The sequence below is a fragment of the Peromyscus eremicus genome, chromosome 17 (genome assembly GCF_949786415.1).
Source record: "Peromyscus eremicus chromosome 17, PerEre_H2_v1, whole genome shotgun sequence".
NCBI classification, from domain to species: Eukaryota; Metazoa; Chordata; class Mammalia; order Rodentia; family Cricetidae; genus Peromyscus; species Peromyscus eremicus.
In genome coordinates this window covers 55,171,955-55,179,571 of record NC_081433.1, presented here as the reverse complement: position 1 = coordinate 55,179,571, position 7,617 = coordinate 55,171,955, and the positions used below count along the sequence as shown (strand labels likewise).

The 7,617-nt window shown below is 45.6% G+C and overlaps 1 pseudogene; it reads left to right on the top strand.

Moving 5' to 3' along the window:
• Positions 1–4,177: 4,177 nt before the first annotated feature.
• LOC131894243 (small ribosomal subunit protein uS10-like) lies at positions 4,178–5,032 on the top strand (annotated as a pseudogene).
• The last annotated feature ends 2,585 nt before the right edge of the window (positions 5,033–7,617 follow it).

Here is a 7,617-nt window from a genome sequence, read left to right as displayed (position 1 = left end):
ACAGTGAGAGCTGTTACACAGAGAAACCCTGTCTTGAGAAACCAAAACCCAAACCAACCAACCAACAAAAAGTCTTTCTCTGGTGTTCTCCTTTTTTATTTTTTGACACAAGGTCCACCACTGGTCCTGAAGTCAACAATTAGAATAGGGGGGCCAGCAAACCTCAAGGATTCTCCCATCTCTGTCCCTACAAGATCATTTCAGGTGTGCAGCACGGTACCTTCTTGTATATGTGGGTGCTGGGGATTAGAACTTGGGTCCTAAGTATTTTCCCAGCTGACTTCACTTTCTAACTTCAATATTGTGTTGAATACAAGAATTTAATATTTAGTAGTGAATGGTATTGATACATACTTATAGTTGCTTGGCCATTAGCTCAGGCCTACCACTAACTAGCTCTTGTATTTAAACTCAGCCCATTTCTGTTAATCTATATGTTGCCACGTGTTCCATGGCTTTACCTGTATGCCGTTACATGCTGCTCCCTGGACAGCGGGCTGGTATCTACTCCTCAGTTCTGTTTTTTCCTTCCCAGAATCCTCCTTGTCTGCTTATTCCACCTATACTTCCTGCCTGGCTACTGGCCAATCAGCATTTTATTTATCAACCAATCAGAACAACACATTCACAGCATACAAAACATCCTACAGCACATACTTCTCAGTAAATATCCCCTGAGTTACACTCCATTTAACAATTTAAAACTCACAGTACAGTTTATATGCATCATAGTATATGACATTTTTAATTTTAAGTTCAAGATTTGGCAAAATTATTTTCACTGGCCTCAACTTTTTTTTTCATTTTACAATTTACATGGATAACTTCATTCATTAAATTCCTTTTTTTTGTATGTGTGCACACAATCTCCTTAGGCCTGATTTTACCACTTTTTAGCTAGCCTGTAAGAGAAAGGACAAACTAGAAAGGAGACAGGTGAACAACAATGTACACAGAAGCAAACAGTACAAGTCCAAGAGAGAGAGAGAGAGAGAGAGAGAGAGAGAGAGAGAGAGAGAGAGAGAGCATCCAGGAGCCGCAAGGTGCCCAGGGCAGCCAGGAGACAGAAGGCAGCTAGCTGCACAATGGTCATTTACATTTGAACACACAGAGGGCTTATTCCCCAGATCTTAGCTCATCATTCTGTATCAGAGACCCCCAACAGACCAGGCCTGGCCACTTGTCCCAAAAATGATCAGAACAGCAGAGAGATAAAAGGTGGTGAATCAGGAAAGGAATTTAGGTCAGTATGGCCAATACCAGCAAAGACCCAAGTCTAACAACACAAGCATTGCTTCCGTGGTATTGACTGTGGCATTAAGATGTGGTGATATATTGTGTACCCTAATAAACTTGCCTGAGGATCAGAGGACAGAGCCAGCCACTAGATTAGACATAGAGGCCAGTGGTGGCACACACCTTTAATCCTATCACTCAGGAGGCAGAGATCTGTCTGGATCTCTGTGAGTTCAAGACCACATTGGAAACAGAGCTAGGCAGTGGTGGCACACACCTTTAATCCCAGTACTGGGAAGCACACATGCCTTTAATCCCAGGAAGTAATATGGCAGGGCAGACAAAGGTACATAAGGTGTGAGGAAACAGGAACTCACTCTCTTTAGGCTGAGGATGTTGTAGAGGTAAGAGCTAGAGGCTGGCTGCTCTGCTTCTCTGATCTTTCAGCTTTCACCCTGATATCTGGCTCTGTTTTATTATTATTATTATTATTTTAATAAGGCCATTTAAGATTTGAACAGCATTAAGACTCTGTGGAGGCAGGCCAGCCTGGGCCTTCAAGGCCCGGGGCTGGCCACCTGCCGGGAAGACATCCACGGGCCAGCCCCACACCTTGTGGCACTGAGTAGGTGGGTCCTATTAGGATGGACAAGTATGTGGTGGAGAAATGGGAGAGAAAGAGAAGCGGAGTGGTTCGTGTGTTGTGGAAAGAGACCGATTGAAGAAGTGAAGGCGGTGAGGAGTAGGCTGATGTTCGAGACCCGCTTGCCACCTGGGACCATGGTGATGGCACCCTTGGCATGTCTAAGTCTGTGGTTCTATAGCAGCCATGGTCTATAGCAGCCACGTCTCCTCTTACCACTGAGAGCTGTGTGCATGCCCAGGGTTAGATCAGCTCCCTGAGTCCTTGTTGGTGTCCGAGGGCCATGCTGCAGCCCGGACCATACAGATCTGGGTGGCCTATGCTGCTACCTAATGCCATGGTGATGTCCTGGCCAGAGCTGCAGCTGAGGGCCCTGTCTGGGTCCGTGACCCTACTGCAGCCAGGGTCCGTGTTGATGTCCGAGGCTCCTGTTACCATCAAAGGCCATGGGCCATGTCTGGGATTGTGGTCTGGCTGCAGCTGGGGTCTGTGTTGATGTCTGTGGTTCTGATTACCTCAGGGGGCTAAAGGATTCCTCAGAGTGCCATGCGGAACTAGCCCTGCTCTTTGCTGGCCCTGCCTCTCGCTGGACACTGCAAGAGAGCTGGCCCCTGCACTTGGGAGGGATGGCTCCACCCCTCAGCATGGGTGAGGAGAACTCATCCTCATGGCATGGGCATAGGACAGCTGGCTTCAGGGCCCCTTCTTTAAGGGGGCAGCCCCAATGACCCGGACTGACCAGCTCAGCTACCACCCAGGTCCACAGCTGGGCCTTGGGTTGGCCCACCCTAATATCTACCCCCACATAGGGCCTGCTGGAACTTGTGAAGGGATTGATCCTGTGGAATGACGCCTGCAGGATCTCCATGACTTGAGGTGGCCATGGGATATCACAGAGGAGTTCCGGTGAGGATCCAGGGATGATGGTGTACCAGAAACCAGGGCCTTTGAACCAGACCAACAACTCATTGCAATGAACATTTGCTAGTAAAGCTGATTGGACAAAAGGGTGTGCTGTGTGACACACTGCTCCCAATGCCACCAGGGCAGATGAAGAGGTGTTGGAGAGGCGGCAAAGATGAAGAATTTAAGAGTGGTTTTCCTGGGTTTTGTTTTGTTCTTTTGTTTTTTTACTTTCTTTGTTTGAGTATGGTTTGATTTTTGATTTTCTGTAGTGGGGGGTACTGCAGGGGTGAGGGGAGGATATGGGGGACTGGGAGGTGAGTGGAATTAGGGTGCATGATGTGAAATTCCTAAAGACTCAATAAACAAATTATGTACAAAAAAATGATTCAAATAACAGTAAAAAAAATCACGTCCAGGTTTTAGGCATTCACTGGGGTGTGTGTGTCTTGGAATGTATCCTCAGGATGCGTTATATTTGCTTAATTTTTCTCAGTTTTTTTCAACTACCTGTCTTCTTGGGGGGACGTTGAGAGAATTTCACTATGTAGCCCAGGCTGACTCCAGACTCACACAAATCTTGTTTTGGTCCCCTGAGAGCTGAGATTACAGGTATGTGGCACCCCTTCCCCACAAAAAAAGACTGTTTAGGAAGAGCCTGGTGTGGGTAAGGGCAGAAGTGAGGGTGGGAGAGTAGTTAAAGTGGGGGAGGGAGGGTAAAAGGTGGGGTGCTAAGAAGTGTGTGTTTAGCAATCTTGATGCAGTCATGGCCAGCTGATCATTGTCTCAGGCTCAATCATGGGGATTCCTGGAGTTGCCACCTCTTGGGAGCAGTTTCGGTTTCTATTATGGGATGTCTACTGATAAGGCTCATTGAGAAGAATTTGAGGTCAGCTGTGGAAGAGAAACAACTTAGACCAGGTTATTGGCTTGGACTAGTTAGTGAGGGCAGTGACTGGACCCTCCATGGAAGAGGGGGACAATGGCACAAAAGCTCCGACCACAGGGCTGAAATACGCCGAAGTCTTCAAGGCTGGGCCCGCTTACCAGCAAGCTCCAAGTAATATGTCAGTTATAATCTGCTCTGCAATTATGAGATGTCGTAAAATGCTGTTCCAAGTGAATGCATTTGTGTCTGTTTGGGGAGCAGTTTCTCTTATAAAAGCCTACGGCTGAGCATCTCTGGGATTTATAACACCAATAAAACTGTATGGTATTGTTTCAGAAATTCCAGCAACTGAAAACCACCACCCAAAGGCTGAAGGTGCTGAGAGGCTGAGGGCAAATTCAGGAGGCCAGAGTGTAATTTATTACGAACTTATAGACAGAAACATACCTTGCCGACAGCCAGACGGGAAGCTCATCACACCTCATGGCAGGAGAAGGGTTCACAGACTGAACTACACGCAGGTGGGCTGTGAGCAATCTGGATGCCCTGGGTTCCTCCAGTCAACAAGTCAAGCATCTGAGACAGTCTATGGCAAGAAAGTCTGGCTGATTATATGGCTGATTCTATTTGTCCTGTAAGGGCTAGGGTGTGTGCCAAGGTGTCACCTGGCACACAAAATGACATCTGTAATAAAATGGCTGTAGTCACATCAGGCTGGGTCCCTGTGGATATTATGATCTGACATGTTTAAACTTGCAGAATCAGCCTGAAGTACGGACAATAAATTTCTGCCTTCGGGGTAGAAATGTTGGTCACTGTTTTTCATTCTTGTATTGCTTGTGTTTCAAGAATGGTGGTTGTTTTCTGAGATGTGGTAGTGTGTGCAGTGGAGCTCTGTTCAATCTGCTCCCATCCTGACTCACTGCTGTTCGCTCCCACTGAGGAAAATGTCCGTCAGGAAGCTGTCCCACAGCCATGGCTTTTAAAGATACCAGAAAGATGGTGGAGCCCGAGAAGGCGATTCACCGACTTTGAATCACTCTAACCAGCTGCCACGTGAAGCCTCCGGAGAAGGTGTGTGCTGACCTGATCAGAGGCTCTAGGGAAACGAATCTGAAAAATGCAAGGACTGGTGGGCATGCCTACCGAGACACTGAGCATCACTCCAAGAAAAACACCTTGTGGTGAAGGTTCCAAGACATGGGATCATTTCCAGAAGAGAATCCACAAGCGACTCATTGGCTTATGCAGTCCTTCTGAAATCGTTAAACAAAAATACTCCCCTCAGTATTGAGCCAGGAATGGAGGTTGAAGTCACGATTGCAGATGCCGAAGTCAACAATTTTAATAAGTTGATTTAATCAGTTGTTAAAAAATGGTTTGTTACTTTTTAAATGAATAAATGCATGATATAAATAGAAAGTGTGTTAGAGCCTTAACTTAGCTGGGTTCAAGCACACACACATATACACATCACACACATGTACACATACAATATACATATATGCATACACATGCACACATATATATACACCCACATATGCACACATGTGCATTCATACATACACATATGTACATACACACTTGTTTAGGAAAATGACTACTAAGAGACACTTTAACATGTTAACGTTGGTTTTCTCATGATAATAAGAATTAGAACACTATTTTGAACAATGAACATGTATTCTTGTCATGATGAAACAGTACCAATTGCAGTGACTTATTCTCCCTTGTCTTCAGAGTACAGCTTGAGCAGTTTAAACTTTTTCCAAGGTCAGTCAATGTTATTTCGACCTCACATTCCCACATGGCTGCCTAGCTGAGTAATGCATCATTGCTGTGAGTGGTCATGGTGGACTGATGATTGTTGGTTGGCGCCTAAGGTGATATATTGTATACCCTAATAAACTTGCCTGAGGATCAGAGGCAGAGCCAGCCACTAGACTAGACACAGAGGTCAGGCAGTGGTGGCACACACCCTTAATCCCAGCACTTGAGATCTCATGCCTTTGCTTGGGAAGCACACACACCTTTAATCCCAGGAAGTGATGTGGCAGGGCAGAGAAAGGTACACAAGGAGTGAGGAAACAGGAACTCACTCTCTAGACTGAGGATGTCATAGAGGTTGAACTAGTGGCTGGCTCTTCTGCTTCTCTGATCTTTCAGCTTTCACCCTGATATCTGGCTCTGGGTTTTTTATTAAAAGACCATCTAAGATTCTAATAACAGGCTCCTTATGTGATTTTCATCTAGAATAGTCCTTTTTCATCTTTGCCTATATAGCAAAAATCTCAAGTATCATGTGGCCAAAGTCCCATCCCTCTAAGTGAATAGCTAATTCTGGTGCATAGCTCCACCTAGAATCAAGGTTTTTAATTAATTTATTTATTTGTTTGTTTGTTTGTTTTTTGATGTGTGTATGTCTGGGGTGACAGGTCAGGGGTCACTGGCCAGATGGCAGTAATAGAAACCTTTTGCTGGTAGTTCTGTGGCGTCTCCAGGGAGCCCACATTTCACTCCCCTCATTTTGTGAGTCAACTACAGTAGGTAGGATCACAACAGGGCTCAGTGATAATAAGCGCTAAAGTGGAGAAGATTGGGGGGGGGAGTCTAGTTTCTGGTTCTAAGTAGCTTTACAGTCTTGGGGCTTAGTCAACAAAGCATTCAGGGAGAAACTACATTGTACCAGGTCCTGGGCCCATGTCTGGGAGGACATTTGTAACCAAGACAGACAGACAGACAGGAGCATGTGACTGAATTAAAGAAGAACATAATGGCAGGTGAAAGTTCGGAGCTGATCCCAGGGACTGGATTTAGCCTCTTGGGTTTAGGGCACCTAGCAACTTTACCTTTTACCATTCCTTCCTGTTTCTACTTCCAGAAACTTCCTAGTTTGTCTTCACACACCGGTTCTTACTCTCCTCTCATTTTCAGTTAAGATGAACCACCAAGGCTCACCAAGGATTGAGAGTGAGACTGCAGTTACTTGTATTTGATTAAATTTTTTCGTATAATATATTCTGAATACATTCTCCTCTCTTCCAAATCCTCCCAGTTACTCCTCACCTCCCCATTCACCCAACTTCGTACTCTTTCTCTCTCTGTCTTCATAAAACAAATGGGCAGACAAAGAAACCCCAACAAGCCAAACTAAACAGTTAGAAAATGGAAAAAAGAGAGACACAAAGAGAGAGAGAGAGAGAGAGAGAGAGAGAGAGAGAGAGAGAGAGAGAGGGCACACAAAATACACGCAAACAGGGCCTATAAAAACACAAAATAGGAAAGCATAATATATAAACAAAAGATCAGTAAGACAAAACTCCCCAAACACAGCAATATGAGACAGAAAGTCTACAAAACACCATTGAGTTCTCTTTGTCTTGGCCATCTACTATCTACTGCTGGACATGGGGCCTGCTCTGAAGTGAGCAGTAGAGGAGACACGGGAGGTCAAGGACACAGCAGACTGACTGGACATCAGACTTCCACAGGCTCCCTTGTTCTCCGGGAGCTACGCCTGGAGTGGATTTCAACACAGCTTGCGGTGTGAAGAACCTACTATGCTGGCTTACATCTTCTGAAATCTCTCTCCACAGGCTCACAATTAAAGACTTTTTCCTCAGCTTTGTGTCACAGGAGGGTGGGAGGACTTCTCTGTCCTCTCTAGCATAGGAGCCTGCATGTGTTAAGTGCTCTGAAACTCTGAGTAGTTCCTTTGCACAGGCTCCATTAACTAGGTATGGCTGCCTAAATCCTTATCCAGCTTAATCTGCTTCTGGTTAGCTGCATAGAGCTGAAACTCCAGCCTTCTGGTCTTAACCTTGCACCTTCTTGTGACTATTCTCCATTCTGGTGCTCCTGGGGAGGCCCCAGCTGTATTGGTTATTTTCTTCATTGTTGTGACCCGGCCAAAAGAAACTTCAGGAGGAACGGTTCATTTGGGTTC